This window comes from Carassius auratus, chromosome 22 (genome assembly GCF_003368295.1).
Source record: "Carassius auratus strain Wakin chromosome 22, ASM336829v1, whole genome shotgun sequence".
In the NCBI taxonomy this organism is placed as follows: Eukaryota; Metazoa; Chordata; class Actinopteri; order Cypriniformes; family Cyprinidae; genus Carassius; species Carassius auratus.
Genome location: NC_039264.1, coordinates 12,763,026 through 12,771,403, shown reverse-complemented (window position 1 = coordinate 12,771,403; position 8,378 = coordinate 12,763,026). Strand labels below are relative to the sequence as shown.

The window sequence follows — 8,378 nt, the reverse complement described above, 5'->3', positions numbered from 1 at the left end:
TTTCAGTCCCACCTGACCAGATTTGCTTTCCTGTGCCATCAACTCTACTGTGGTGGTCGTCTGGTCCGCCCTGGTGGGCTTCTGCCCCATCATCTCGGCTGTGGTGGTCCTCTGCTCCGCCCTGGTGGGCTTCTGTCCCCTCTTCTCAGCTGTGGTGGTCGTCTGCTCCACCCTGGTGGGCTCCAGTTCAACCTGCTCCGCTCTGGTGGGCTCCCACGCCACCTGCTCTGCCTTGGTGGACCCCTGTTCCCGAGTTAGGCCCACGGCGGGTACCTGTTTCCTCTGTCAGGCCAAGGAAGGGCCCTTGTTTCCAATGTCAGGTCCAGGAGAGACTCCTGATCTCCATGTTAGGCCCAGTTCTGCCTGCTCTGCCCCAGTCCTCGACCACTCCACTTCCTCAAAGACCTGGCCCTCCGTCCCTCCCCCTGTTCTGCCTCTGCTCCACCGCCCTCCTAGATTGTTTTGAGCATCTGGAAGCCGCTCCTTTGTGGGGGGGCTATGTTACGATCATTACATGGAGTGCCCATGAACTTTTGTAGAGGGCACTCCAATCAGGACTATTCCACACTCACCACCAGATGTCACTCGGACTCTAGCACCTCTTATCTGTTGCACCACACCCTAACTACATTTCCCATTAGTCTCTGCATCACAATCACCCTGCCACACCTGCACATCATTCCTCAATCAATCTCCTTGCCACACCTGCACCTCATTTACACACACAAGCAGCACACTCACTCTCACTCACTGCGAAGTCTTGTTTAGCCAGTCTGACATTTCCGAGTGTTTTCCTTGTGTTCCCCTTCTGTACCTGACCTTTGGATTGTTTATACCGACTCTGATTCTCTGCTGCCTGCCCCCGACATCTGCTTGTTCCTGTTATCGATTCTGATTATCCCCACATACCTGATGCCGTTACTGATCATTGCCTGTCTGACCATTCTCATTAAAAGTTCTGCACATGGATCCGAATCTCTCTGTCTCATCATTACAGGTAGATTTATGTACAGTAATTTCACTATTGTCTCATGCTTTTATCTTATTATCTAATCACATTCAAAATTTTCTTTCAAGAATTTAATCTTAATGAAAATATAGTTTAATGTAAATTCTATTGAAATTTGTGTATTTAAATATATTTGTTATTACACATTTTTAATGAAGTTGCTATTTAGTAAATACAAAATACATTAACTTTACATTTAATATTGTAAAATTATAATCAAGTACTTTTCATGTGCTTTAGTATGTTCGTAAACACATCAAAATAAGCGGACTTTAAAACATGACAAATGATTAAAACATGATGGTTTAAAATGTATTTTAAAGTAAAACATTTACAATTTTCCTTAAATGTTATTAGTAACAGTCATGAAAATGTTTCTCTTCAAAAGTATTCTTAAGTGTACTGTTATTTCATTAATAATATATATATTAAATTAAGTATTTTTATTGTTATATATTTAGACATTTAGTGAATTGAGTCCAAGTTTTATATATATATATATATATATACAGTGCTCAGCATAAATGAGTACACCCCACTACATTTGTCAGAAAACATTTAGTTTCCTTTCAGAATCAACATTTTCTATGAGATAATCTACTACAAAATACTCCCACAAATGTGGGCCATTGATTGCAAACAAGATTTGTTAATTTGCACACACAAAAAAGTGATTTTCCTAACAAATTCATTCAAGCCCATGTTGCAAAAATGAGTACACCCAAATTATAGTCTTAGGAGAAAAGCTACACTTAAGACTGCAAAATTCTAATTAACAGGCATACAACCACAGGTGAGTCTAATGATTCATTTAAGAGGTGTCCAGCAGACAGGTGACTTTAAAAGGGCATTACTTAAAGAAAAGCATTTCATGCTGTCAGCAATGGCTCCCCATGGAAAAGAAATGTCACAAAATCTGAGAAAGGAAATAATTTCTTTACACAACAAAGGTGAGGGCTACAAGAAGATCAGCAAAGCTTTACATATCAGTCAAAATACTGTAGCAAAGGTGATCCAAAAATTTAAGAAAGATGGAAGTGCAACCATCTTACAGAGACATCCAGGTCGTCCACGGAGCATCTTCTGATGAGAAGGGTTGAAGAAAATTGCCATACAAATTCACTGCAGTTAGCTAAAGCAGTAGAAAGCCAAACTGGAGTGACCGTTTCCCATGACACCATACGACGCACACTGCAGAGGAATGGCATGCATGGGTATCGTCCACAAAGGAAGCCTCTCCTAAAACCCATGCACAAAAAAGCACGCCTAGAATTTGCTAGGGCCCATGCTGAAAAAGATGAAGACTACTGGGACTCTATACTCTGGAGCGATGAGACAAAGATCACTGTTTTTGGAACTAATGGTTTAAAAACTGTATGGCGTCGTAAAGGTGAGGATTTCAAAGAAAAATGCATGGTGCCTACAGTGAAACATGGTGGTGGCAGTGTCCTTATGTGGGGCTGCATGAGTGCTGCTAGTGTTGGGGAGCTGCATTTCATTGATGGTATCATGAACACAACAATGTACTGCTCTATACTGAAGGAGAAGATGCTGCCATCACTCCGTGCACTTGGTCGTCGTGCACTTTTCCAACACAACAACGATCCAAAACACACATCTAAAGCTACTGTTGCATTTCTGAAGAAGAACCGGGTGAAGGTGATTGAATGGCCAAGTCATTTCTCCTGATCTGAACCCAATCGAACACCTGTGGGGAATTCTGAAGTGACAAGTTGAGAAACACTCTCCATCCAGCATCCAAACTCTAAAAGAGGTTATTCTTGAAGAATGGAAAAAGATAGATGTTGCAATATGTCGTCAACTTGTTCGTTCCATGCCTAGAAGACTTGGAGCTGTCCTTAAAAATCACGGTGCTCATACAAAATACTAGATTTAGTAGTTTTTGTTGTGGGGTGTATTCATTTTTACTTCAACTAATTTGAGTAAAACTGAAGATTTTGTGATCCAAGTTAGATTATTAACCTTTAATTTCATGTTATGGAGTTAAATAAGTGTTCAATAAAACTCAGCCTTGTGAAAAGTTTGGAAATTGTTCTTTTGTTCATTGAGCTACTGATTGAATTTGTACTTTTTAAAGGGGGTGTACTCTTTTATGCTGAGCACTGTATATATATATATATATATTTGCCAAAATTTGCATCATATACATCCTTGAATATTGAGATTTTTTTTGCCCATATATTATTGTTAACTTAGCAACAGACCAATGACTTATTCCATGTGAGCAGATGACCTAACTTAACCCTTAAATGCAACAATCACACATATTTCTAAAGGTTAGTTGTAGTGTTTTCTAATGCTAGTAGTGAATTTTTTGCTAGCTGGTTGTTATGCTAGAGAGGTTTTGTGCTTTACAGCTTGCAAAGATCTGTTACTTTAAAAATGTTGCTGGTCTTAAAGGAGTCATTGCACCAAATGATTGTTGTACATGGTAACAAAATTTTCATTTTACAGTGCAAAGCCAATTTTCATGTGCTTTCAAGAACTTTGTCTAGTTGTAGCGCAAGTGGTGACATGAGGAACTATTTATGACAGTCTATAGAATTATTGAAATGTAATGCACACCTGAGGTGTAAAGTTCATGCTTCTGTAAGTACCTTAAAGACACTTAGGATAGCATGTTAATCAGCTAGTGTACTGCTAGTATTCATCTTACAAAACATAAGCTAATTAAAAAATAACAAATAAGAAATTTAAAATTCTGTATCTTTGGTTATGTACAATATGTGTAACAATTTAAAAGGCACAGTGATAGACACAAATTAGATTTTTTTTGCCCATTCTCTTCATTCTTTCAGTCATTTCCACTCTATTTACTGTTTATTCACTGTCTTTGAGCTTCTGATGAATTTGTTTTGCCTGTTTTAACATTTAAAGGGACACTAAGTAGGAATTACTCCCATCTAGTGGTGAAATTGTATTTTGCATTCAAACTAATTTTGCTCTCCAGCGCCTCGCTTTTTCAAATGCGTGTTGCATCTACTGTAGGCGATATGTACCAAAAAGCTTTGACAGGATGTCTTCTAATAGCACTTCGTCGAGTTTTCCTTCAGGTGAACAGGTGTGTTATTTCAAACATACTGCAACATGACAACTAACAAACGAATGTTACAGTATGAATTACTGACTGTGGAAAACATGAAATATTGTAATTAGTAGTTATGTCTAATTTATTCGTTATATTTTCTGAATTATATGCATTGTTAGATATAAAAAAAAATATTATAATATAGATTGTAACACTGACTTACCTGTCGAGAAGAAAACTGGCCACTTCAGCGTCTCTTTTGAAATCTTTATCAAGCATTAGCTCTTTCCACCTAGAAAAAGCTTCCCCGACATTAACTCTTGTTTTCTGTAATCTACGGTCACGTTTCCTTTTACGTTCTATTTTTGACTGTTTTGGCGACGATGTTTTCTTCTCCTGTGGCGCGGCATATGTATGGTCCATAATAAGAATGCAATCCAGACTTTTAAACTTGCCGGTGCAGTTTCAAGCGCCTCTCACTGCTCTGCACCTGCGTTTCTGGCTCTGACCGAAAACGCGCTGTGGAAACGCGTTGGCTTAGTACTTTTTGTCCCTCTCTGCTATTATAGTTTTGCAAGATGGCGGAACTACATGGAAGCCTCCGTCGACCTACCCGTCCCATGTATATAAAGATAATAAATTCTTCATTTACAAGGATTAGTTTAAACATTGGCATCGGTATTTGTACACCATTGAGGGCATATTTATGAATAAAAATATTGATTTTAGATAATAAAATAGCTAAAAGTTACTTATTGTCCCTTTAATATACCTTAGTAAACAGTGCGTCAAACACAAAAAGATGAATCTACAGTAAGAAAGATGACAGCTAACAAAAGGAAACCAGTTTGGCCAGTTACAGTGTGTCAGATCCCATAAATTGTTGCTTGTTTATTTCCCACTCATGTCTTTATTGTCCTCTTCTTCTTCATCTTTTGGTTGTAATATTGAAACAATATTTTTAATAAGAAAATAATTTTGAAAATATTTTTTAGAAAATGTTGGCATTTTACCCAACCAGTTGAACTCAACTGAACACTTATCTAACCCAGAGGAAAGTTTTGTTTCTCTGAAAATGCAATTGATACATACAGTACAAATAGAGAGCAATTTCACTCCTGAATCCAATGAGAAATGTTGAGTTCATACTCATATCTCTGAATTTTATTGCATTAATACGTGAGATTACTGGGGTCTTTTTCTCAGATAATTACCTGAGTGGACCTGTAACCAGTGGCCAGCATTCACAGGTAATAAGCTGGTAAGTAGAAAATAACATGTGGGAATGACAGGCAATGAAATCTGATTGCTCTCTAGAGCAGAAATAATTGCTTACATTTACATGAGTGTCAAATTAATCTAATTAACTCTAGAATGAATATACAATTAAACTGTGTCACAGAGTATATATGTGGGTCAAATATGAGCAATTTGGTGCATTTTACTTCATAAATATGTATTATTCTGTAATAAATAATGGATCTTATTTGTGTAAAACAATATTTTTTGTGAGCATTTTGTTAATTGAAATGTGATATCATGATGCTTAACTAATCTAAAATTTTATGAAAAAATGACCCATGGAATGCATTAAATATCATATAAATGTTTATATGATGTTTAAATGTTTACATTTTATTTTGACCTACATATGCATTCCATTAATAATGATACAAAATAAGATCCATATTTATTCATATTTGCAATTTAAAAACACAAGAAGCAATTGAACGCACAATCCATTTTAGATCCACATTCACATTTCAGAGTTAAACAGCTGGAGGTTTTGTGTTCATTTATACACTAAGTAACAGAAAAACTGACTCCATTTGTTAAAAAATATTCAGCATTTTCTTTTCTTACTCCATTTCACAATTGATTAGGTTTCTTATTATGTGTATGATTCATTGTACTTGCTCAGTGTCCTGACTTCTACTGGAAATAGTGCCTTAGCAAATGACACTAATGATACAGCTAATGCTCAGTGTCTGCTGTTAGCTTTTAGCTTTTTACTGCATTTTACTCCTTAAACTAAGAAAATGAGCTTTAATTTGCTGAACTGTTTGGTCATCCTGAAGGAACATAAAAGGCCTTTATCAAACGGCGACTGTATCTTGAACCAATTGCGGGGAACTTAACAACAGTTTGCAATTGCTGCAAAAAACACATGCATTAGGAAAAGGTCACCGATTGCTTTCACATGGAGAGAAAACAGATGAAATGACATTTAGGAATCCAGATGTTCTTTTATTAAATGTCCATTTCCTGCTGAACAGCACTGTGCATGACTAGATATGAAATATAGATGCATTTCAAAACTATGGCAGTGGGATTGTGTGACGCTTATTTTATCACCAATTTGGAAATATTATTCATGCAGGGACATTTTTTTTTATGGTTAAAGGTCATAATAGAACAGCTTTGACATCTCAAGAATATCTCAAATTGTGTTTCTGAAAATTGAGTTTTGCCAAGATTGACTAGAAATAAGCTACCAAAGGAATAGTTAATCAAAATAAATCAAAGTAATAGATACATAAATAAGTAAATGTCCTCACCCTCAGGCCAACAAAGATATTGCAGATGAGTTTGTTTCTTCAACAGATTTCGAGAAATTTAGCATTGCTTCATTGGATCCTCTGCAGTGAATGGGTGCCGTCAGAATGAGAGTCCAAATAGCTGATAAAAACATCACAATAATCCATAAGTAATCCACACCACTCCAGACCATCAGTTTATGGCTTGAGTAGCCAAAAACTGCATGATTGTAAGAAACAAATCCATCATTAAGATGTTTTAACCATTGCTTCCAGCTAAAACATGAGTCCTTTATCTATAATATTTATTCCTCCAGTGAAAACATCTTCTAGTATGAATTACGTGTGAAATAGTGCCAGAGTAAGCATTGTTTTCAAGTGAAAACAGTCCAAAACTGTTCCAAACAAGTGTGTTGCATTTTGATTTCACTGACGACAGGAGATGGGTTTTTTTTTTCCACTGGAGGAAGCATTATTATGGATTTTGGACTCATATTTTGGCCAGAAGAGGTTTGAAATGGAAAAACATCCCAATCATGGACCTGTTTCCACAAACAAGCAAGCCGATTTTCACTTTCACTGATGGACTGGATTGATGTGGATTGACTCTCATGACGGCACCCATTCACTGCAGAGGATCAAATGATGCAATGCTACATTTCTCCAAATTTGATGAAGAAACAAACTCATCGAAATCTTGGATGGACTGTATGGGTCTTCCAACCTAAAATAGCACTAAAAGTTGCATCTTGTCTTTGATTATTTTTATTTATTTATTTTTTATGTTTTCTAACCTAAACTTGCGTTTCAGTTCTATTTTGCATGAATAATTATTTATTTAACTCAAGTAGACCTTTTGCAAACTCTTTTAATTAGGGACTTAAGTGAAAATGCTCTCCAGATGATACCAAGAAGAGCATTTAGAGGAGCCACAGACATCAAGAACTTGTGAGTTAAATTCACACAACTTTATTTATCTATAAATGATTAAGTTCCCCAATAACATGATTTAAATGTAACCTTTAAATGATCAAAATGTCTTGTGTCCCACTGTGTTTGTGTTGATCTCAGACAGCTGGATAAGAACCACATCAGCTGCTTTGAGGATGGAGCGATTCGGGCCATGGGAGTCCTGGAGGTCCTGTATGTATTGACTGTATGTGATACTTGCAAAGTCCGTTTTCAGCAGTTTTCTGCTTTTGTTTTCATAGCCGGCTGCACTCTAACAGTCTGCGGTGTGACTGTCATTTGTCATGGCTGTCTCAGTGGCTCAGACAGAGAGCGACGCTGGGACTTTACACTCTTTACACTTACACCAACCCACACGGCCTCAACTTCACATGCTCCAGTAAACCTGGTCTCTTGGGACATGGGCTGTAGTTTTGGATGTTTTATTTTATTTTTGGGTTAATTTTTACTACCATTTTTTTAAGATAAAAATTGTAATTATACATAAAAATATATATATATATATATATATATATATATAATTACAGTTTTTCAACTTTTTACCTTTTTATAAATAGTATGAAGGTCACATTTTGTTTCTTAAACTTTTATGTTTAAGGGGTTTAATTAAAATAAATAAATAGACTTTTTTAAAACTAAAATCCTACTAAGGTCACGTAAACGTTTTTTCTTAACTGGAATTTATCATTTATTTTTGGCTATTTTTAGGAATTTATTTTGTTAGAGCCCCAAACATAGACTATGCAAATACATCCTAAATATATGATAATATTTTTATTATTATAATCTCAAGGCAGTGTAAAACAATCATAAA

The 8,378-nt window shown here is 36.2% G+C and overlaps 1 long non-coding RNA gene across 1 annotated transcript; it reads left to right on the top strand.

Annotated features, from left to right (window-relative positions):
- Positions 1 to 5,263: 5,263 nt before the first annotated feature.
- On the top strand, positions 5,264 to 7,936 carry LOC113039747 (uncharacterized). The gene is made up of 3 exons (XR_003275066.1): positions 5,264 to 5,319; positions 7,472 to 7,543; positions 7,667 to 7,936. It is a non-coding gene; the product is annotated as an uncharacterized LOC113039747 (long non-coding RNA).
- Positions 7,937 to 8,378: the final 442 nt, after the last annotated feature.